Genomic DNA, 25,403 nt, shown 5'->3' with positions numbered 1-25,403 from the left:
TTTGCACTTGGCCCATTTCCCCAGGTGAACCAGATTCTGGAGCCTGGAACCACAGAACAGGACGCTGATAGGGCTCACCACGTTGAACGGCGTCTGTGGATGATGAAGGTACAAGTTGCTGTTTCCGGTTGGGACCCTGCATCAGTAAACCCAGAGCGATGACTCACAACATCCGCCTCCACAGATGCTGCAGGACCCACAGTGGGTTGCGCTTCCTGCTCTGTGCATCCGTCATATCACAGGAACAGGTCATTTGTCTCCTCCCACTTGCTCCACTAGTCCACAATTTCGACTGACAGTGATTGGACACCATTTTCCTGCCCTCTGATACCCCGTGATCCCATTTACATCGGGAATATCCCACTGAGGTTGATGACCTCTGATTTTCCCAATTTTGATTCCATCTGTCATGTTCTCATCCATCCCTTCAGTTTGACGCATTCATTCAAAGTCTCTTCACATCCTCCTCAAGCCCAGTTCGTTCACACAGAACAGATTTATTTATAATTGGTGCAGAATACCTGCAGTTCCAGGGGAAACAACCCAAATGTGCCCAGTAACCAGGGTCCAAACCGGGATGTGATCAACAGCAGCAACAACTACAGAATCAGAACTTGCAGTCACTTGTGACTCACCACTGTCTTAGAAGCCGTCGTGTTTAAATGTCACACATATGAACTTTTAAACTTTTCCTTTACTGTGAGTTTGTCGTTGTCTCCAGAGGTTAAGTTCTCCTACAGTCAGGGCAGGTGAATAGACTCTCCCAAGTGTGACGTGTTGGAAGGTCAGACGAAAGAGTGAACCCCTTTTCCAGACTTGGAGCCGGTGAATGTCTGCTTCCTGCTGTGGACTTACTGGTGTCCCTACAAGCTGAAGGAATTTGTATAATCTTCCTGCAGTAAGAGCAGGTGAACACCTCTCTCTGCCTGGAATTCTCTGGCAGTTCATCATGTTGCCAGGTTACTTGAAGTCCTTCCCATGGTTGGATGTGTCAGGAGGTTGGATGACTGAATGAACCCCCTCCCACAATGTGAGCAAGAAAACGGCCTCACCCTGGTGTGAACACATTGGTGTGTCGCCAAGTGGGATGAGCAAGTGAATCCTTTCCTGCACGCAGAGCAGTTGAATCTGGTGTGAATTTGCTGGTGTCTCATCAGGTTGGACAACTGAGTGAGTTCCTTCATGTGCCTGAAGCAGGGCGACAATGTTTCCTCAGAACCTCAGTGATCAGTCAGTAAAGAGATGACTGAATTACTTGCTTTCCTCAAATGGAAACAGGAGGAAAGAACATTTGAATATTCTCAGCATAATGGATCAAGTTTATCTCAGTCAAAAGAATGAATGTTTCACTGGTGCAGAAACAAGGATGTGGTGAACACATTCCCAGTAACAGATCAGGTGAGCTCACCTCCCCCAGCGTGACACACACGGTCTCTCGTTGCAGTGGGTGTTCCTTTCCCAATCTGCACTGGAGTGATCACTGTCTGCTCCTTCTCAGAGCTGAAGAAGTTACATGGCTTCTCTACAGTTTGGTTCCTGACCTCACATCAGTGGTTTCTCACCTCCCCACTGTATGCAGTATGTCTTCTCCCCAGCTGTGTCACAGTCAGTGCTTTGCAACACCTCCCACAGCCTGGGGTCTGAAGTGGCTTTGGTTGTAGCGAGGATTAGGCCTCAAGCCACCAGCGGTAGTCTTTGGAGTCCGAGTGTTGGAGGTGGTGTGCTGTGGCGTCCAAGCTGAAGTTGGTGCTGCCCCCAGTGTTTGCTCGGCAGAAGACAGGCTGTATCATGTTCGACTGCAGACTGCTGAGCATTCATGGACTCAGGGGCCTGGACTACACATTTTTTTTTGTACAACTCTGTTGTACTGCTTTCTTATATGTGCCTTCTGCTGTGCATGACTGTTGGTATTGCGTTTTGCTCCTTGGTCCTGGAGTAACGCTGTTTTGTTTTGCTGTACTTATGTGTATTCTTGTATGATTGAATCATAATTAAACTGGAACTTGAACTGATACATCTGATCCTAGCTTCTGCTCCTCAAACTGCAGGGTGAATGCCATCATATTATGCTCACTGACTCCCAAGGATTCCTTTACCTCAAGCTCCCTAATCAAATTTGTTTCATTACTCAACACCCAATCCAGAATTGCTTTATCCCTAGTGGGTTCAACCACAAGATGTTCTAAAAAACTATATTGTAGGCATTCTGCAAGTTCCTTCTCTTGGGATCCAGCGCCAACTCAGTTTTCCCAATCTACCAGCATATTGAAATCTCCCATGACTATTGAAACACTGCCATCTTTATGTGTGTTTTCTATCTCCCACCTCCCTTTGTAATTTGTAACCCACATCCTCATTACTATTTGGAGGCCCATATATAAATCCCATTGGGATATTTTTATCCTTACAATCCCTTAACTGAACCCACAACGATTCCACATCTTCTGATCCTATGTCACCTCTTTCTAATTTTGTACCAACAGATCCACACAATCTCCTCTGCCTTCCTGTCTGTCCTTTTGATTCAATGCAAATTGTATGGATGTTAAACTCCCAACTATGATCTTCTTTCAGCAATGGCTCAGTGATAGACACAATGTCAAATATGGCAATCTCTAACTTCACTAGAAGATCACCTACCTCATTTTGTATACTGTGTGCATTTAAATATGATGCCTTCAATCCTGTTTTCATCACTCTTTTTGATTTTGCCCCAGCCTACAGTTCAACTCATCCCACTGACTACAATTTTGCCCTATCATCTGCCCGTCTTTCCTCACAATCTCACTACACACGTCTAGTTGTATGGCAACTTACCCATCCTCAGACCTATCACTCTGGTCCCCATCCTCCCCCTCTCCGCCAAACCCTCCCCAATAGTTCTAGCAAACCTACCCTCAAGGATATTGGTCCCCTTCAAGTTCAGGTGTAACCCACCCGTCATACCTTCCCCAGAAGAGATCCCAATGATCCAGAAATATGAAACCTTGCCCCCTGCGCTAGTTTCTCAGCCACGCATTCATCTGCCAAATAATCCTATTCTTGCCCACGCTGGCATGTGGCACAGGCAGCAATCCAAAAGTTAACACGCTGGAGATCCTGCTTTTCAGCTTTCAACCTAGCTCCCTATATTGTATTTTTAGGACTTAATTCCTTTTCATACCAATATGTAGCATGGTTTCTGGCTTTTCACCCTCCTCCTTTAGAATGTGGTGGACCCGATCAAGATATCCCTGGACCTGGCTTCTGGCTGTCTCCTTCAGGTCCACTCACGTAATGGCCGCTCTGCTGACACTCTCTTTTCCTTATTGGCCCTTGCTAAGTTACTAATAGCCCAAGCAATCTCCCGTTTGCCAGACCGATCCCAGACCCTTCTCAGAACTGGTGCGCAAAACCCACAAGGAACCATCTTCAACTCTCTCTGCAACCTCCTGCTCAGTAGACAAACCCCACTAGGCAGCACTCCTTTTTGAAAACTGATGCACAAGAGCCACAGGGAACTGACTCCAACTCTCTCTGTGATCTCCTGCTTGGCTGACAAGTGCATTTAAGAGAAATAAGGATAGATACATGTTTGAGAGGGGTGTGGAATACTATGATATAGGTGCAGGTAGATGCGACCAGGCTGGCATTGACTAGGTGGACCAAATGGCTGTAGTATCGATGATTATCCTGCCTCTGGGTCAGGATCAGGGGGCTTATGTCCAGCTCCAGAGATCTACGCACAAGCCTGAGCAGAGAGGTCAATTAGTTTGCACTCCGATCACATATCACTGTATAAAGATTAGAAATCTCTGGATGAAAATCTTTTGAAATTCTTTGCATGAGATTGCAATGGAGGTGGAGTCATTGAATATATTCACAGCTGATATCAAAGCACCTTTGTGCCATACGGGAACCGAGGAAGTGGACTTCTGCACTGTGAGCCCTACATGAAAAATCATCTTGATGATGAACAAGAGATCTGTTGAGGGCCCAAGGTGCAGCGAGGTCTGGTCCCGCCACCTAATCCACAGGCAAGAGTGAAACAACCCACACCACAGCTATTCCTGCTACTATTGTAGCAGAGGAGCAAGGACGCAATGGTAACTTATCGATATACAGTGAAAAGCTTGCCTGGCAATATTGTTCATACGGATTGGATCACTACACAGTGCATTGAGGCAGAACAATAACATTGCAGAATAAAGTGTAACAGCTACAGATAAAGTGCAGTGCAGGTAAACAATAAAGTGCAGGTTCATAATGATGTAACTTGTGAGGTCAAGAGTCCATCTTATCAAACTAGGAACTCATTTAATAGTCTTATTACCAGCGAGGTAGACACTGTCCCTGAGCCTGTGGTATGTGTTTTTAGTCTTTTGTACCTTCTGCCCAGTGGGAGAGGGGAGAAGAGAAAATATCCACCCAAAACATTGACTGTCCGTTTCTCTGCACAGATGCTGCCTGACCTGCTGAGGTCCTCCAGCTCCCTTGTGTGTTGCTCCAGATTTCCGGCATCCACAGTCTCTTGTGTCTTGACTTCTAGTATTTGACAGTTTCACCCCGGGGCTAGCAGTGACTAACAATTCTCTGAATAACTTCCCTAATGTTATATAAATCAGGCGTAAAAAGAAACCTTTCCAATCATATTTAAAGTTCCTTTGTATCACTGTAATCTATGCCCTCTTGTTTTTGGTACTCCTAACATTGGGGAAAATTTGTTGACTACCTGTGGTAGTTATGCCTTTTTTATAATGTCAAATAGCTTTAAAACATCACCCTTCGGTTTGCTCTACCCTAGGAAAACTATCCCAGCCTATCCAATCTCTCTGTCTAATTAACATTCTCCAAAAGAAGTAACATCATGATGAATCCTCATTAATTTTTCTGAATGACTTGGATAAGGAAATGGAAGGGTGGGTTAGCAAGTTTGCAAATGATATGCAGGTTGGGGTGTTGTGGATGGTGTAGAAGGTTGTTATTGATTATAATGGAACATTGATAGGATGCAGAACTGGGCTGAGAAACGGCAGGTGGAGTTCAATCCAGAACAGAGTGAAGTGATACAGTCTGGAAGGTCGAACTTGAAGATGGAATACAGGGTGAACAGCAGGATTCTTAGCAGTGGAGGAGCAGAGGGATCTCGGGAGTCCAAGGCTCTACATCCCTCAAAGTTGCCAAGCAAGTTGATGGAATTGTTAAGAAGGTGTGTGGTGTGTTGGTCTTAAAACCATAAGACCATAAGATATACGAACAGAAGAAGGCCATTCAGCCCATCGAGTCTGATCTGCCATTCAATCATTGCTGATTCAATTCTTCCAGTCATCCCAACTCCCCTGCCTTCACCCCATACCCTTTGATGCCCTGGCTACTCAGATACCTCTCTATCTCTGCCTTAAATACACCCAATGACTTGGCCTCCACAGCCGCTTGTGGCAACAAATCCCACAGATTTACCACACTCTGACTAGAGTAATTTCTCCGCATCTCTGTTCTAAATGGATGTCCTTCAATCCTAAATTCATGCCCTCTTGTCCTAGACTCCCCTACCATGGAAAATAACTTTGCCATGTCTAATCTGTACAGGCGTTTTAACATTCGGAATGTTTCTATGAGATCACCCCTCATTCTCCTGAACCCCAGGCAATACAGCCCAAGAGCTGCCAGACGTTCCTCATATGGTAACCCTTTCATTCCTGGAATCATTCTGGTGAATCTTCTCTGAACCCTCTCCAATGTCAGTATATCCTTTTGAAAATAAGAAGCCCAAAACTGCACACAAGTGTGGTTTCATGAGTGCCTTATAGAGCCTCAACATCACATCCCTGCTCTTATATTCTACACCTCTAGAAACGAATGCCCACATTGCATTTGCCTTCTTCACAACTGACTCAACCTGGAGGTGAACCTTTAGGGTATCCTGCACAAAGACTCCCAAGTCCCTTTGCATCTCTGAATTCTGTCCCCATCTAAATAATAGTCTGCCTGCTTATTTCTCCCACCAACGTGCATGACCAAAATTGCCAGGCAGCATCTATGGAAAAGAGTATAGTCGATGCTTCCGGCCGAGACCCTTCTTCAGGGAGATAAGATGACTTAAAGAGACCAGTTAAAAGCGAACTCGCTAACTTATTACCGACACTGATCCGTATCCGCTTTTTGGGATGCTGATGACCATCTCTGGTGCGCCCGCTGTGATTTGCTGATGAGCTTACAGGGATGGAGGCCACGTGGTCTCAAGATTTACCTGTCTGCCTGGGCGGGGCGTCGATCGCTGCCTCCTTGTAATTGGAGAATGGACATCGGAGACGGGTTGTGGAGGACTCTGATTGGTTGAACTCCCTGTTCCTCTGGAGGAAGGACGCAAACGGGGATCCGGAAGAGAACTTGTGCAGAGCCGCAGGTTTCGGGACATTGCGTCGGACCTCGCTGGCGAGGCAAACAGAAACAAGAGCGAAGCGGAAAGAATGGGCGGCTGGAGGTCTTCGCGAGATTCAGCGACCGATCCGAAGTTGTCTGGGGAAATGAGGCCGCGCGCCGTACTGCGGAGATTGCGACTTCCACTCCTGAACTGCGGGGACGAAACACAAGTGCGGCCCTGTTCAGCGTGTTTTAGATGACTGGAGTGTGTGGGGGGTTGTGTGAGCAACGTGGGCCAACATCACTCGCTTCAGTCTTGGTGACGAACTAGCATGAGACCCGAAGCCAGTCGGTGTAAAGTAGTGGAGACGGTCATTTGAAAGTGATGGCACCGGCTGGAATTCTGGAGCAACGCACTCAAAGCGCTGGAGGAACTCAGCAGGTCGGGCAACAACCATGAATGGGAACAAACAGTCGACTTTTCGGGCTGAGACTCTTCACCTGATGCATAACAGACTGATTCAACCTGTCAGAATCGCTGGTAGTGTGCATCGGTAAAGGTTCCAGAGGATCTCGTGCACGATACAAGTCTTCTCAAACACTGGAAAAGTACATACCGCATCAGTATGGATGGTATCTGTTTATAATTGTCACATGGACCAAGCTACAGTGAAACGTTTGTCTTGCATACTCTTCTACAGATTAAATCATTACACAGTGCATTGAGATGAAATACGGTCATTGTCACAACTAGGGTTTGGTCAGTTACTACGTGGACTGCATTTTCTCATTGTTAACTCGTGGATGTGCCTTGTCCTCAGATCGTTTATTTTTTGTGTCTAATTGTTTGTCTTAGCTCCAGCCCTGATTTCACTTTGTCTTGAGGGTGTCTCATTTGGGATCATGGGCATTGCTAAGTTCTTTGTATTTGAAGTCTCTGTGATTCCCGCTAGTGAGCCTTTCAATGATAATAACAATGCAGAATAAAGTGTACAGACGATGAAAATGAGCAGTGCAGGTAAAGAATAAAGTGCCAGATAGGCAGATTGTAAAGTACCTTGTGAGGCCAAAAAGTCCATCTTATTGTACAAGTTCAAGAGTCTGATAACAGTGGGACAGAACTTGTCCTCGAGCCTGGTGGTACACACTTTTGGGCTTTTTCATCTTTTGCCTGCTGGGAGAGGGGAGACGAGGAAACGTCTGAGATGGGTGGTTTGAGAGATGGTTCCCATGATGTCGGTCCGGTCTCTGCAGTTTCTTGCAGTCAGGAGCAGAGCAGTAGTCATGCCAGGAGGGACCAGGAGATGCTGTGGTGGGACAAATAACTAGGAAATTGAAGCAGCTCCATTGGTGAGGATGGGGTTGTGTTCACTCCCCCACTGCCATGCGGTAACAACCAACTCTTCTATCTTTGCTGACAATCAGGGCCAGATTATTGTAGCCTCGAGGTTCATCGTCTCTCTCCTGTCATCCATCTCAGCATTGAGGTCAATCTATCTGATGACAGTGATGTCACCAGCTAACTTGAAAACCACATTATCGCTGGAGCTAGCCACACAGTCATGGGTATAATAACTCTCTTGACATTCAGTCATTAGATTTGGATTCATGAGCTGGAGATCCTGGAGGAGATGTCATTGCCAATCAAAACTGACTGGGGTCTACAAGTGAGGAAATCCAGGTCCAATTGCATAAGGGGGTATTGAGACCCCGGTCTTGGAGAGTATTGATTAGCTCCGAAGGGATGATAGTATTGAATGCAGAGCTGAAGTTGATAATGTGCATCTTGATATATACATCTTGTTGTCCATATGTTCCAGAATTGAGTGAAGACCCCTTGAGGTGGCATCTGCTGTGGACCTGTTGCTCGTGTAGGCAAATTGGAGCAGATCCAAACCACCACTCTGACAGGAGCTGATCTGTTTCACCACCAGCCCCTCAAAACACTTCATCACTGTGGATGAAAGTGCAACTGGGCAATCATCATTGAGGCAGGGCACTGCACTCTTCTTGGCATCAGTATAACTGAAGCAGGCGGGTACCACACTGCCAAAGTGAGAGAGGTTAAAGATCTCAGTGAGCTCACTGCCAGTTGATCAGCACAGGTCTTTAGTACGTGGCCAGGTACCCTGTCTGGTCGAGGTGCTTACCTTGGGTTCACCTTCCTGAAGTCAGCCTGCATGTTGGCTTCAGAGACTGAAATCATCAGGGGATGTGGAGTTTGTGATAGTTCCTCCTTGTTCGGATGGTCAAAGCAAGCACAGAAAGCATTGAGATAATCTGGAAGCAAAGACCTGCCGTCTCCCACATTGTTTGATTTAACTTTATAATAAGTAATAGCATTCAAACCCTGCCACAGTTGACCAGCATCCCTCATTGATCAAAGTTTGGTCCAGAATGTCCATATTTCTCGTGAGATAGCTTTCCAGAAATCATACCTGGACCTCTTAAACTTTCTTGGCCCCTAGACTTGAATGCCTCTGATCTGGCCCTCAGCAGATTTTGGATCTTCTGGTTCATCCAGGGCTTTTGATTGGGGAAGACTCTGAATCATTCAGAGGGGACACACTGGCCTACAGCTGTCTTAATAAAGCCTATTACAACTACGGTACAGTATATCCATTCGTATCCTGAGGTGAGTGCTTGAATGCAGCCCAATCCACCGACTCAAAGCAAACCCAAAACCGCTTCTCTGTCTCCCCCGACCACCTTTGTTGTCCTAATCTCTGGAGCTTTGCTTTTTAGTCTTTGCCTTGTGCATTAGGGTTATGCAGGTAGCAGAAGTGATCTGATTTCCCAAAAAGCGGTCTGGGCGAGGAATGATCACCATTCCGTATCTTGGTATAACAGTGGTCAAATATGTTCGGACCTCTGGGGCTACAGGTTGCATGTTGGTGGTAATTGGGCAAGTTTTCTTCAAACAAGTTGACAATGATTTGAAATGTTTTGGGATAGATTGTTTCTTCTTTATAGATGGCATCACGCAGTGTCGCAAACACTTGACAATAGTGATATTTACACTGTGGTCAGGATTACAGGGGAGAACTCCCTAGGTAAATTGAACTGACAACATTTGACCATTAGATTTTCCAAGTTGAGGGAACATAAATTTGACAAAACAGCCACGTTGAAGCCCTAACAAGAGTTTTAACAGAAAATACACATCTCCTCCTTTTGCTTTTCCTGAATCAGCAGTTTGGTCCATTTTCTAAATCAAGAATCCTTCTGGTGTGACTGCTGAATTTAGCAAGTCAAGAGAAAGCCATGTTTCAATAAAGCATGCAATTGAGCATTCTCTCAGTTGTATCCGATACAGTAGTCTTGTCTTCAGGTCTCAAGTTTTGTTCTCCAGTGACTGCACATTTGCCAGTAAGATGCTAGGTACAGGGGCTTCATCCCTCTGCATTTCAGCCTGGCTTGGAGACACACCACCCCTCTCCTGCCTTGCATTCAGCCGTGGCGGTGAACCTTTTAAATGTGCCAGCCTGGTCTGAGTTCTTCAGTTGACTGTGAGATATGAAGATCAGTGAGTTCATTTAAAAGTCCGTTGCTTGGAGGGAAGTTATGTGCTGCAGGTTGCAGTAAAAATAATTCAAAAGAGGTATATTTAAGAGAATTTCGGAACAAATTTCTGCAGCCCACAGAATGCCACCAATGATCACCAGCGCCATTTTGATCTTGAGTCAGAACAGGTACAGAGGATATTCAGAGCCCGAGTTGAACCTGCATTTCAAACAGTAAGGCTGCAGGGAGTGTGAGGATGTGGGTTAAAGTTCCAAAGGGAAGAAGGTAGGCACTAACCTGAACTGGTCCGGGAGAGAAGATTATAAACAAGAGTCCAGTTCCCGACGAACTCACTAATGACTTGTGACTGCATTGATTTGTGTCCAGTAAACAGGGGCGGAGGCAACAGTTGATGACAAGGTCATGGGGTTTACCTCGACAGGGTGGGCAGAGTCAGGTAATTGGACAATGAAAATCGTGTAATTTTTCAAAGCTTCTAATTGGGAAAACTCCTGTTCTCAAGCTCTAACCTTGAGAAAAAGAATAAAGCCAGGGTCCTGGCCAACAGAAGACATGAAAGAGAGGCGGATATCAGAGAAGTGGAGAGATGGGCGACTGGGGGAGTTCGTGGGACACAGCGACTGGTCCAAAGTTGTCAGGGGTGCTGAGGTTGTACTGCAGAGATTACGACTTCCATCCAGGAAACACAGGTAATGAAAGACATGCTGGGCTCTGTTTACACGGTTTAGACATTGGAATGTGTCAGGTCTTGGTGGCTCAAAACAAAATGTCACCGTGGGTCAACATTAACCATTTCAGATTCCAAGCCAGTTGAGTTAATTATCCTGTGGACAAGTGCATGTCTGTACAGGTGTAATGACAAACGTACAGCAGCATCACAGTACCTGGTATCATATAGGTAACATTCACAAGGAAAACAGAAATTAAACATGAATTGTAACAAATTTCTACTGGAAAAGTCATAAATGGAACAAAAGTGAATTTTAATGTGAAGTGGTCTGTGTTACCAGTCAGGTGATTAGGGTTGTGCTGGTTGGTTCAAGAACCCAATGGTGAAAGGGAAGTAGCTGTTCTTGATCCTGGTCATGTGGGACTTCAAGATTCTATTAACTCCGTCCTGACAGTAGAGGATTCACATGTTGGTGAATTGACACAAAGCTCAGAACCCGATTACGATAAACAAGGAGGGACAGTTAGTGAGCGACTGGACTTCAAGGGTTCAGTGGTTCCACTCTCTGGATGCACTGCACGCCACTCACTCTGTACCAATCCCAACCTCAATCTCAAGCAAGCAGACATACATGGTGATATTGCAGCCTGGCTAACTTGTCTGAGGTCAGAGGTCAGCTGTCTCTGACACCTCCTCTTATTCCACCTCTCTGTTATTCTGTTGTCAACACCGAAGACTCTGGAAATCCAAAATAACTCCAAAAGATGCAGGTGAGGCAGCATCTATGCAAAGGAATAAACAGTCACTATTTCAGGCTGGGGCCCTCTATCTCTTCCATGTATCACCTCCAGATTCTCACATCACCCCCTCTCCCCCACTCACCGCCCTTCTCCCTCACCTGGCTCCACCTGTGAATTTCTAGCTTGTACTCCTTCCACTCTCCACCCTCTAATTTTAAGCTCTAGTCCTTTCGTTCCCAGTCCTGGTGAAGTGTCTCGGCCCTGGAATGTGGGGGTTGGTTTACATGTTAGTGGAAAGCTGCTTCTACCATGCTGGTCATTGATTGGCCCATTGGTTGCCTTGGGTGTCATGACAACAGTGTCCGATTTCAGGCCCCTCAAGGTGTAAAAAATAGCTCATCCTGGAGGTTTGGCCTCTTTTCTTGTTTCTCCAGGGGCTCCTCTTCACACTGAGGTTGTGACCAGTGCTGAAAAACCATTGGTAAAGTTTGCTCTCTACTTGCTGTCTTTGGGAAGTATCTGATTGCCAAGTATTTAGTTTTTAGTTTGTGTCACTTGGGGGACTTGTGTATTTGGTCAAATCTTTTACAGTTTGTAAAAAGGAAAAAGATCATTTAGTGTTTTCTGTCTCACTCAAACCCGTGAACCTGTTTCCACGTTACAGACCTGACGCATTGACGTTTATGCTACTCCATAGATACTGAGTGACATCTCTCACTCCTCATCCCTCCTCACTGACCTTCTTCCAGGCACTTGCTCCATGAGAGAGATAATTGCTACACCTGCCCTTTCATCTCCTCCTCATCTACATTCAGGGTTCCAGACAGTGTTTCCAGGTGAGGGGAAACTTCACCTGCGAGTCTGTCGGGATCACCTATCTATCCACCGCATCAGTGAGACCCAGCGAAGATTGGGGGTCCATTTCGTGAAGAATTTTCACTCCATCCACTGCACAAACAATACAATAGATGATGACACAGTGCCTTTACTTTCCCTCCTCCTCCTGACACCCACTGCACACACCCCCACCCTCCCCCATTGCCACCATCTTCTTTATGCTTCACTGTACTCTCCTGTCAGATTCCTTCTTCTTCTGCCCTTTACGTCTTCGACTTGTCGCCTTCCAATTCTTCCTTCATCACCCCCACCCAAACCTCTCTCTCTCTCACACACACACACTCATCTTACACTGTTGTGGTAAACCATGTATATATGTTGTAACTGGGTTACCTGTCTGGACTCGTCCCTCTGCTGACTGCTCCTGTGGCTCCTCCCACGGACCCCTGAATAAAGGCGATTGTGTCACTGCTCCTCCTCTCAGTCCAAGAGCAGATACTCAGCATGGTGGAGATCACATTTTACTGCTAATAAAAGCCTTTCAATATTTACTCTACTTCCAGTCTTTTGGAGTTATTGATGGTGCATCAACGGTCTCACCTATCACCTGCCGGGTTGTACTCCTTCCGCTCTCCCAACCACCTTCTTATTCTGCTTTCTGCTCCATTCTCTACCGGACCTGGTGAAGGGTCTCAGCCTGAAACATCGACCGCTAACTCTCCTCCACAGGTGCTGCCTGACTTGCTGAGTTCTTCCAGCATATTAATCCCTAGTTCCATTTTATTGTCTCTGCAACATGAAATGATCAGAGGGAGAAAGCTGTCGAACTCATTCCGCAGGGTAACCTCGTTCAGGACATCCCAATGTGATTCACAGCCAATGAGGCATTTGGAACAAAAGGAGGGGGGAGACTCGATGGGAGGAGGGAGGTATTTAAAGCAGTTCTGGGCCGGAGAAATCTCCAGAAAAAGGTGGACAGATCCCTGAATGTCCCAGGACAAGTTGCTGACCCTGCGGATGCGTCACAATGATGGACTCTGCTGCGGAGTTTCAGCGCCCTCTCAACTGGACAGCTGACTGAGGTTGGCAACTACGCTCGTGAGTATGTATGTTCCAGAAATCTGATCCTGCCCAGCTCGCTCGAATCTTCCATCACATCCCACAGGGCAGAAAGTTACAATACATACCAATACATAACCGATTGGCTGACACAAACATTTCAAGTGGAGCAAATGGCTCCTTATTTCCCACTGAAACCAGAACACTAGTCTAACTGAACACACTGTACTTGCAGAAAACAGCAAAGGTTAAATGCCTAATAACATAGCAGTAGATTAACCAGGGCATGACATTCTCCCTCCACCAAAAATTGTCATGTCCGCGTGACTTTGTAAGCCTTTCAAACTTACCAACCTATTATTAATAACACAGTATTCAACTGAATTTTGTGATTTCATAACCACCAATCCATTTGTAAATGGATTTGTAACGTATCTCTCTACTGGGATGGATGCAACACTTTGTTTCCCAGCTGCATCATATGCCAGCTTATCTGAGGGTTTCCTGATTCTCTGAGACTTCCTTATCACATTTAACGCTTCTTCTGCCTTGCGACCTTTCCTATCTACTAGAGGATGTCCATCACTCGTACCTCCAGGTGGCTCAGGCCCCACTGCCCCGTGACTGACTGTAGCTTCCTTCAGTTTAAGCAGGTGCTGCCGAACATCTTCAACCTCCATTGGTGCTAACCGGCGAGACCTGTCTCGGAAAGAAGGGTTCTCTGTCACCCTAGCTACTCCTCCAGGACATAATATGGCAGGTTTAGACTGGGTGTACCACACATTTCCTCGTTTATGCTCATCATCCTGCTGAGGAGGAACTCGCACATTCTCAAAAGGAGCTCTGAACACTGGTAAATAGACAAGGTTCTCAAAAAAAAATTCTCCATTTCTCTCATTGCATGCTCCCATGAGCTTTCTCCCAGTGGGAGTATTTCATCCTACAAGAATGGATCAGAGCAGACCACACTAGTGTAGCAATAGTCTCAGCTACTCCAACATCAGTTTCCAAAATCTTCAGTTTCAGCAACAAATAACCATCGTACAGGAAATCGCCAGCACTAAGACACCAAATCTCAAAGGCACCGAGTGGCGTCAATGGTAAATGCGCCAAATGCTGGTTGTAAAAGGATCTGTAAAGTAAATTAACTTGAGGACCTGTGTCAATTATGGCTGTAGCATAAGTACATTCAATCCATATGGATTCGTCAGAGCTTGGTCCCAGAAAACCTTCAGGAATAGTGTTTTGCAATTTTAGTATTTCCCTTGATGCACTGATTAGGAAATGTTCTCTCCGAGACGCCAGCCCATTGCTTTATTGGATCCCTCCATAGATTTGCTTCTTTTCTTCTGTTTGGTTAACTGCTAACTTACTTTTCAAATGTTTTCCTGTCCCTCGGTCATGCCCAAAATGTCCACCTTCTCCGCAGTTGTAACAGAAAATACCAGTCGCCTCTCTTGTCAGAAGACCCCTTTCAGCAGTGTTCCCCTGCTTAGCAAGTCCTACAGGTGGGTCGGGTTTCCTAACGGACGTGTCACATTTAGCAGACCTCCATCTGATCAGCTCAGCTCGAAGGGTTTTCACGATATTCCTCAAAAACTCTGTCTCTGTGGCATCAGGGGTCAGTTTACCAAGACAGACTACCACTGGTGGCACTGCTGGGCTTTTGGAAGCATTCCGCTTCTCAGTCATATTTTCCTCCTTTCTAGTAACTCAGTGAAAGTTGGAGGAGGGAGGGCGCATCTTGTGAATCATTCGAATACGTATAGGAATCATGTCATGTCAAGTGCCCTTTACAACTTGCTCCACCCTCAAGCAATTTCTCTTAGACAGTTGAATGCCCCCTTTGAGGCACAAACAGTGCAGCATTTTCTCAGACCTCAAAAGGTAGGCAGAAAGCGTCTCTCCTTCCTCCTGGAATGTGTGCCTAAACTTCATCATAAGATTAGCTGAACTTTCAGGTGTGCCAAAGGCATCTTCCGGAGCGTGTGCGTTGTTAGCTGACATGGCCAATGGGGTTTCTGCCTTTAGGAGTCTTAGTTATCAGCCGCCGTACCCGGTAAGCTCTCCCACCAGTCTCTAGTTTTTCATATTATCTGAGCACTGCCATTTATCCAGTAAATGAGATTTCTGCTCAGCACAAGGATCATTTTCTTCTTCCCCATTCAGTGTGGGCTTGACCCCAGAGAACATTCTCAGCCTATGCAGGTAAAGCATAGAAACATAGAAAACGTACAGCACAAAACAGGCCCTTCAGCCCACAAAGCTGTGCCGAACATGTCCGTACCTTAGAAATTACCTATAGCCCTCTATTTTTCTAAACTCCATGTACCAGTCCAGGAGTCTCTTAAAAGACCCTATGGTATCTGCCTCCACCACCGTCGCCAGCAGCCCATTGTCTTCCAGCCCCTGCCAACCAAAGATCCAAAACCAAACTACAGTCCTTCAGGAATCTGATCCTGCCCAGCTCTTCCATCTTCCATCCCACCACACTGAGCAGAAAGTTACAATGCGTACCAAGACAATCCGATTGGCCGACACAACATACCTAAGTGGAGCAAATGGCTCCTTACTTTCCACTGAAACCAAAACACTAGTCAATGAAGCTCGTTAACAAAACGCACTGCGTTTGCAGAAAACTACTAAAATAAAATGCCCAACAGCATTTCAGTAGAAATACAATTTTAAAATTTAACCAGGGCACTACGTAAGTAACCCAGTGAAGTGGACAAGTCAGTGTGAAAACGTTTTTCCAGTCCTTAAAGCTCACGTGTTCTTCACCTGTTCTTCAGAGGCTAGACTTAACTAATGGATCTTTCCCCAGCTGGATGCTTCAGCAGAAGGTATCGGAGCAGTGTTGGCACAAGGACAACCTGGAGAAGAGCGACCTGTCCTTTACATGAGCCAAAATCTCCTCCCTGGAGCAATCAGGCATTTCACAATTGAAAAGGAGTGTCTGGCTATTCAACGGGTCCCTGACAGCCTCCGGTACGACCTCCTTGGCGGGGATTTTGACCTTTACACAGAACACAAAGAAGTGACATGGATTCAGACGGTGAGCGACCGTCATGCCAGGGTGATGCGGTGGTATCTGGAGCTCCAGACTTCCAAATATTCTGTCCATCATAAAGCCGGGAAAGGAAATGTCTACCTGTCTCGGCCGCCAAAGATCGCCGCCGCAGGACAGGAGGGTGGTATTGTGATGGAGAGCACTAGGTAACCGCAGTCTGTACACATGCGCATTAACACACACGCCCATCATTCTGCTGTCGTTACGCTGAGTGTGCGCACTTTAATTGCTTTCCCCGGTATGTTCCCATAATCGGTTAGCTTTACGGCGTTTTTGCCCCATACATGGTGGTCAAGAAGAGGCAATTTAGAAGTGATTGTATGGCAGAGCAGCAATGATGGGACAAATAGGCATTTTCAACCTGTGTTTGTACTATGAACTTCTAACTGTCCCATTAGCAAACACACCAGGAGACCCTGATCCCCATTGCAACCTCTCACAGTTGTTCCTTTTGTCCTATCCCCACAATCCCTGCAATTTAAAAGTAACTACTGTATTTCTCTTTCCCAGTTCAGATGAAGTTTCCATCTGAAACGTTATTAGCTTCTTCCCATTAGTAAACTTCAATAAAAGCCATAAAATATAGCAATATTCTGGAGAGTAGAACAGCAGTAGAAAAGACTGTTTTCAAGACATTTAATCATTGTTACCAAAAAAGATCTATCCCAGTTACAGTGACTGTAAACATTAGCAGATTCAATTCAGACTGGGACAATGAACTGGATCCAGCCCTGGATATAATTATCAGGAGCAACAGGGGAATTCAGCTCCTGCAGTGACCTGTGGACACATTGGTGATTCCACAGAGCAGCTGACTGAGTGAATCCTAGTAAATAGGTTCTTGGTGTGTCATTATGATGTCTGACCCACAGAATCATTTCCAATACCTACAGGGGAAGACCCGTCCTTGCAGTGAATTTGCTGGAGCATCATTAGCTTGTCTGAATCCTTCTCCACACACAGAGCAAACAAATGGCTTCTCCTCAGAGTGAACTCGTTTCTGTTTCATCAAGATGGATGAATGAGAGAATCCTTTCCCACACTGGGAACAGAAAAGCAGCTTCTCCTCGGAGTGAACACGTCTGTGGTTCTTCAGATCTGATACTTGACTCAACCCCTTCCCACACATGGGACACACAAATGGCCTCTCCCCAGAGTGAACACGCCTGTGATCCTCCAGATTTGATTTTTGCCTGAACCCCTTCCCACCACTTACAGAGCAGACAATCATCTTCTCCCCAGAGTGAACTCTTTTGGGTTTCCTCAAGGTGCAGGAATGAGGGAATCCTTTCCCACCCACAAAAGAGTTGAATAGCTTCTCACTGGTGTGGACTCACTTGTGGTACGTCAAGCCGGTTGCCTGAGAGATTCATTTTCCACACATTGGGCAGATGTGCGGCCTCTCTCCAGTTTGAACACATTGATGTTTCCATAAGTTAGAGGAAAGAGGGAATCCTTTCCCACACACAGGGCAGGTAAACAGCCTCTCCCCAGTGTGACTGCAGTAATGAATTTCCAGATGGTTTGGGCAATTGAATCCCTTCCCACAGTCTCCACATTTCCACCATTTCTCCCTGGTGTGACTCTGCTGGTATCTCAATTGCCCAATGCTTGGCTGAAACCTCGTCTATGCTCAGAATCTTGACATGTCCTTTGGTTTGAAATTCCCTTCATTGCTAAGACCCTGTGAAATGTATTTAGAACAGGAAGAGGGGAAGGAGAAAATGACGAGGATGAAAGGCAGGTTGTGAAAATTGGAAAATTGAGTATCAGTGGATCATGATAAAGTCCAACTGGTTCACTTTCTCCAGGTAAATTCAGTGACCTGTCTCAGTGACTACTGACCAATGACTCTCACTTTGACCATAATGAAGAGCTCTGAGAGATCAGTAACGACACACATCGTCACCAGCTGTCAGTAGTTTCAGTTGAACTTTGTCTTTTTGTGTGTTTCCCCCTAGCCGTCAGTCTGTGGTTTTGTATTGCCATGTGCTCTTGTTTGTTTTAATGCCCCATGTGCTCCTGTCCCCACTCCTGCTCTACTCCGGCCCCTGTATTACTCAGTACTCCAGCTCTCACCTGTTCCTCATTATTACCTGTATTGCTGCCACCTGTGTCTCATTGTGCTCCACCTATCATCTGCCTCTCTGTTTGTTGCTCAGTGTATTTCAGTCCTGTGTTTTCACCTCTTTGTGCCAGTGAATTTTCCTGAGCCTTTCCAGCATTTGTATCTGTACTCTGTCTGTCTGAATATCCACTCTGCCTGTTTCCCGATTCTGGTTTTTGGATTTCTCTGGATGTTTTGATCTCTGCCTGAACTTTGACACCGACTTTGTTTGCACCTTGGGATTGTACTCTGTCCGTCTGAATATTGACTCTGCCTGTTTCGTGATTCTGCTCTTTTGATTTCTCTGGATCTTTTGTTGTCTGCCTGATCTTTGATGCTGACTTTGTTTGCACCTTGGGATTTGCTACTCAATTAATAGCACTGTGTGCACAGTACTGGGTCTGTGATTGGATCACTGCTCCAGTGCCCTGACAGTACAACCTGGTCAGAATGGATCCAGCAGACCCCGGTCATCTGAGCGAATTGCCCTGGGACAACAGGGAGTGATGCTGGGGAGACCCCAGAACCAGCTGGACTCCGTGTTCAGGGCCGGGAATTGCTTTCTGCCAATGTAGCCATGTGAGACCTGTAGCCCAGACTCAGTCACTCCAGCTGTCCCAGAGCACCCATCAACATTCTGCGACTGCATCTTCTGCCCCGCACTCTGCGTCCTTGCATGCTGCTCCCATCCAAGAGCCCCGTCTCCCTCCTCCAGAAAAGTACTCAGGTGAGCCTGGTACCTGCCTCTCTTTCCTTTCCCAGTGCACCCTCATTTTTTGAACTACAGCCAACAACATTTCCAACTGGTCAAGCCAAGGTAGCCTATGTCATCACCCAACTGTCCGGTTGGGCGAGGGAATGGGGAACAACTGTCTGGGAGGCAGGCTCCATTTTCTGTAGTAGTTTCCAGTTGTTTTCTGAGGAGGTAAGTGTTTGATCGCTCCAAACATGGGAGAGAGGCTGCCCGTGAAATGCTGCACAGGCACCAGGGGTGCAGATCTGTGTCAGGTTACGCCATAGAGTTCTGGACACTAGCCACCTCCAGCGGCTGGAACTCTGAGGCACAGTACGACACCTTCCTGAACAGCCTCTCTGAAGATACCAAAGATGAGCTGGTCACCCAGGACCTTCCTGCCACCTTTGAAGCCCTGGTGGATTTGGCCATCCGTATTGATGTTCGCCTTCAGCAGTGCCGCAGAGGGGGGTTCCAGAGGGTCCCTGGGGGCACTGGGTGAGTTCCAAGCTCCTCGTCAGTCTACATTGCCCTGCTGTTTGTCCCCATCTACAATTCCTGTTCCAGAGCCTGAAGCTATGAAGGTTGATTGTACCCACCTGACACTGACTGAAAGACAAAGGAGAATCGACACTAGCTCCTGTCTGTACTGTGGCCAACCAGGCCATTTCATCTCCACCTGCCCAGTAAAACCCAAGCACTCACCATTAGGATGAGGAGTACTGGTGAGCGTGACCCCTGTCCGGCCCTCCTTGACGCCACCCACTCTCATACCTGCTTCTCTAGAGTGGGGCTTCCAACTCCGAGCAGTCTCTGTCTTGGTCAATTCTGGTGTGGAGGGGTATTTTATCGATCCTGGCTTGGCTGCCCAGTGTGGATTACCCACGTCAGCTCTCCAGTCACCATTAATGGCCAACACCTTGAACAGTCAGAGACTGGCTAAGATCACGTATGTCACGGCCCCGGTGAGTCTCAGTTTATCTGGAACCATCATGAACAGTTAACGCTTAATATTACTGACTCTCCTCAAGCTCCCATTGTCCTGGGCCATCCCTGGTTAGTTAAACACAACCCTCACATTGACTGGCTCAGTTGTAAGATTCTAGGCTGGAGCCCATTCTGTCATTCCCACTGCCTCCGCCATGCTCAGATCCCCTTGTCTCCAAGCCCAGATCCCCCCGAGGAATTTCCGGACCTTAGTGCCATCCCTCCTGAATATATGAACCTCAAGGCTGTGTTCAGCAAGTCCCGGGCCACTTCCCTACCATCTCATCGTCCATATGATTGTGCTATTGACCTCTTGCCTGGTACATCTCCCCCAAGGGGCCGCCTGTATTCCCTGTCCGTACCCAAAACAGAAGCCATGAGGAAGTACATCCAAGAGTCTCTGGCTGCGGGCATCATCCCGCCGTCTTTCTCCCCTGCTGGTGCTGGTTTTTACTTTGTTGAAAAGGACGGCTCCTTGCGTCCATGCATTGATTACTGGGGACTGAATGAAGTCACTGCTAAGAACCGTTACCCTCTTCTGCTCATGACCTCAACATCTGAACTACTGCCAGGAGCCTCAGTTTTCACCAAGCTTGATCTCCATAATGCCTATCATCTTGTCCGCATCTGCGAAGGGAACGAGTGGAAGACGGCCTTCAAAACCACCTCAGGCCATTACAAGTATCTGGTCATGCCATTCGCTCTCACCAATGCCCCTGCTGTCTTCCAAGCCCTGGTAAATGACGTTCTCAGGGACATGCTGAACCAATTTGTTTTTGTGTATCTCGACAACAGTTTGATTTTTTTGTTTTTTCGAAGTCCCTTGCTGAAAACACAGGTCACGTCCGCAGAGTTCTCCAGCACCTCCTGGAGAACCAGCTCTTTGTAAAGGCTGACAAATGTGAGTTTCACCGCAATACAGTCTCCTTCCTGGGATATGTAATTTCAGACGGGTCCATTCAGATGGACCAACAGAAGGTCAAGGTGGTGGTCAATTGGCCTCAACCTTCGACTCATCGGGAGTTGCAACACTTCTTGGGCTTTGTCAACTTCTATCGCTGCTTCATCAGAAACTACAGTACACCGGCTGCACCACTCACTGCTCTTACCTCATCGGCTGTCAGATTCTCCTGGTCCCCTGCTGCTGAAAAAGCGTTCTCTGACCTGAAGGAACGTTTCACCTCTGCCCCCATCCTGATTCAACCTGACCGGCAGTTCATTGTGGAGGTGGATGCATCTGGCATTGGCGTAGGAGCTGTTCTCCCTCAGCGCTCGGCCAAGGACGAGAAGGTAAACCCCTGCGCCGCCTTCTCTCACCGCCTCACCCCCACGGAGTGGAATTAGGATGTCGGAAACCGGGAGCTGCTGGCTGTGAAGCTAGCTCTGCAGGAGTGGAGGCATTGGCTGGAGGGAGGAAAGGTGCCATTCTTAGTCTGGACTGATCACAAGAATCTGGAGTATATCCGTACGGCCAAGCGTCTCAACTCCCGTCAAGCCCATTGGTCCCTGTTTTTCTCAAGATTCAATTTTACTCTGTCCTTCTGCCCATTTCCAAGAATAGAAAACCTGATGCCCTCTCCCGAAGATTTCCTTCCTCTGAGACCCCTGAGGTACCTGATGTCACCCTCCCTGCTCACTGCCTCGTGGGTGCAGCGCAGTGGGATATTGAAGCCAGGGTGCAAGCTGCTCAAGAGAGCGAGGCAGCCCCTAGTCAATGCCCCACTAACCGTGTTTATGCTCCCAGCTCACAGGTATTGCAGTGGGGTCATTCTTCCCGGTTATCCTGTCACCCTGGAACCAAGCATACTCAGGCCTTCATCAGTCGGCGGTTCTGATGGCCCTCCATGGGAGATGACATCTGCAACTTTGTCTCAGCCTGCTTGGACTGTGCTCAAGGCAAGAACTCTAACCTGTCACCCGCTGGTCTGTTACAATCCCTGTCTATCCCCAAAAGACTCTGGTCTCACATTGCCCTGGATTTTGTCACCGGTCTTCCAAAATCAGATGGTAATACCACCATTCTCACAGTAGTTGATCGTTTCTCCAAGTCTGTACACTTTACCCAAACGCCCCTCTGCCAAAGAAACAGCCAAATTACTAGTACTGCATGTTTTTAAATTACATGGTTTACGTTTAGATGTTGTGTCAGACAGGGGCTCTCAATTCACGTCCAACTTCTGGAGCGCATTCTGTAATCTTCTGGGTGCCTCTGAGTCTGTCTTCAGGATTCCACCCACAGACCAATGGCCAGTCCGAGCGGGCCAACCAACAGCTAGAGACAGTACTACGGTGTCTGGTCTCCCAGAACCCCTCCGCATGGAGTCAGCAGCTACCCTGGGCCGAGTATGCCATAAACTCTCATCCATCCTCATCCACCGGTCTGTCCCCCTTCGAGTGCTGCCTTGGCTACCAACCTCCACTGTTTCCTGCCCAAGTGGAGAAGGTTGGCTGCCGAGGCATTCACCCAGCGTTGTCAGCGGACGTGGAGGCGTACTCACTCTGCCCTTCTCCATGCCTCTACTAGGATGAAGTGTCAAGCTGACCGCCATTGCTCCAAGGCCCCATGTTACCACCAGGGACAGCGTGTGTGGCTTTCAACCTGAGACCTGCCCCTCAAGGTGGATTCCCGCAAGCTCGCCCCAGCTTCATTGGCCCCTTTCTCATTTCTAAAGTCATCAGCCCTGCTGCCGTCCATCTCAAGCTCCCCTCCACTCTCTGTCGCATTCATCCCACCTTCCATGTCTCCCTCATCAAGCCTTTCATGAGCCGCCCCTGTGTCCTGTCCCAAAACCCCCCTCCCCCACAGCTCATCGATGGGTCAGAGGCCCTCACGGTGCATCAACTGATTGGCATTCGTCACCAGGGCTGTGGCCTCCAGTACCTTGTGGACTGGGAGGGCTATGGTCCTGAGGAGAGGTGCTGGGTCCCCACCCATAACATCCTGGACCCCTCTCTCATCAGGGACTTTCATCACCAGCACCCAGCTCTACCTGTCATGATGCCAGTAGGTGTCCATAGAGGGGGATGGTACTGTCAGTACCCCCCATTGAACTTTTGCCTTTTTGTGTGTTTTTCCCCAGCCATCAGTCTGTGGTTTTGTATTGCCATGTGCTCTTGTTTGTTTTCATGCTCCATGTGCTCTTGTCCCGGCCCCTGAGTACTTCATCTCTCACCTGTTCCTCATTATTACCTGTATTGCTGCCACCTGTGTCTCATTGTGCTCCACCTATCATCTGCCTCTCTGTTTGTTGCTCAGTGTATTTCAGTCCTGTGTTTTCACCTCTTTGTGCCAGTGAATTTTCCTGAGCCTTTCCAGCATTTGTAGCTGTACTCCGTCCGTCTGAATATTAACTCTGCCTGTTTCCTGATTCTGGTTTTTGGATTTCTCTGGATGTTTTGATCTCTGCCTGAAGTTTGATGCTGACTTTGTTTGCACCTTGGGATCTGTTACTCAATTAATATCACTGTGTGCTCAGTACTGGGTCTGTGATTGGATCCCTGCTCCAGCCTCCCAGTCAATCTATACCACGTGCAGGAAAGATTGTTCTATGGAGGACACCATCTCTCACTGTGGAGCCGATGGAAGACCCAATGGAACTTAATAAGATTATCCAAATCGTAGATAGAGTAGGCAGCCAGTAGCTCTCTCCCAGGTAAAGAACACATACTTAGAGTGTAAGGAGCCAAGTTCAAAGCAGAGCTGTGGAACAGGTTATTTACAGACTGTGCTGTGTGCCTGTTATTCACTGGTGGTGGGAAGAAATATGACAGAGGCATGCATGAGGCTCTTGTATAGGCTCATGAATATGCTGAGAATGGAGGGATACAGACAATGTGTGGGCAGAAGGGATTAGTTGAGTTAGGCATTTAATTACAACATTAATTACTCCAACACAACATTGTGCACCAAAGGGCCTGTTCCTGTTCCAGTCTCATCAAGGATGCCTGTCACTCTGGCCATTCCCTCTCTGTTATCTCCCTGGACAAGTTACGGGAGTTGGAAATCCGAAGCACCAGACTCCTGAACCAGTCAGCTCTCTCTCATCCCCTTCGCAGAGGGGGTCCCACGCTCTTGGTTGTTCCATTATTGTCTCTGGATCATTTCTGTTTGCACTTGGTCAGGTGGCACTGCTGAACTTTCCACCAACCTGTTGTTTTCCGCTCCTCACTGTGTTGTGATAACCATGGACACCGTTCACTCTGTCACCTACTCCAGGTGCAAAAGTCTTAAGCAGACAGATATTGCCAGGGTACCTAAGACTTTTGCACATTACTGTAGTAATTTTATGTATTGCATTGTACTGCTGCCACATAAAAATTTGACATATGTGAGTGATGATAAACCTGATTCTGGTATGGGTTTCAATTGTGGACTGAGAACGGGAAGGGGGCAGGGAGAGGGGAATCATGGAAAAGTGAGAAGGATGGGAGTGGGGAGCACCAGAGAGACATTCTGTGATGATCAATAAACCAATTATTTGGAATCGTATGAGCCTGCCTGGTGTTTCAGGCGTGCGTGTGTCTGCACCCACAGCATTCCCCACCGCAGCACTCCTTCTCTGGAACCAGTTCCCCACCCCTTCTGTGATGCTCCACCATTGCCATTCCAAACATAGTTCACTTGTGGCAGATTTACAAACTCGCTCTCCACTCCATGGTGACAAGTACACTAAATATGCTGACAGTACACACTTCAATTTATTTCCCCAGTATGTTTTTATAATAGGGTGGCTTTATGGTGTCTTTCCCCCATACACTGTGGAAGATACCATTTCTTTAGTAATGGGGCCAGTTAAACATGTACATATTGTTTGTATACTGAATTCTGTATACAATGCTTCTGTATATTTTTAATATGATTGTAACTACATTGTGGAGTGCATTATATTCTCAATCATGAGTGGTCTTGTTAATTTTGTGGGTAATTAAAGATGTTATGGCCTGGTGCCGAAAAAAAAATGAGGTGGATTGCTTTCAGCAGTGAGAGACAATGAGTTCACACTGAAAATAGCATGTAGTTGTAATGGTGTTTTCTGTTAGATATATTTTTGTAAATATTGGCAGTTTTCATTTTGCTAATTTTTGTAGGTTTGGTTTTTTTTCATGCACCAAATAAACATTCTTGCACAAAAGAGCCATTCTTTTCTTTGGTTGTTACCCACGTATGTAACAGAGACCTGCCAAATATTGAAAAGTCTGGAGAGACTGGTCATGGACAGGATGTTTTCAGTACTGGGAGAGTCTAGGAGCAGAGAGCACCGCCTCAGAAAACAAGGATGCCCCTTCAGAACAGATGAGGAGGACTTTGTGGCGAATCTGTGGAATCGTTGCCA

General features: G+C 47.0%; 1 protein-coding gene across 1 annotated transcript in view; it reads left to right on the top strand.

Annotated features, from left to right (window-relative positions):
- Positions 1 to 25,403, top strand: part of LOC140203998 (uncharacterized) — a 79,648-nt gene that overhangs the window by 21,231 nt on the left and 33,014 nt on the right. The gene's annotated exons all lie outside the window — the stretch shown is intronic.

Source organism: Mobula birostris, chromosome 10 (genome assembly GCF_030028105.1).
Source record: "Mobula birostris isolate sMobBir1 chromosome 10, sMobBir1.hap1, whole genome shotgun sequence".
Taxonomy (NCBI): Eukaryota; Metazoa; Chordata; class Chondrichthyes; order Myliobatiformes; family Myliobatidae; genus Mobula; species Mobula birostris.
The sequence above is the reverse complement of the archived record's forward strand: the minus strand, read 5'-3'. Positions and strand labels throughout refer to the sequence as shown.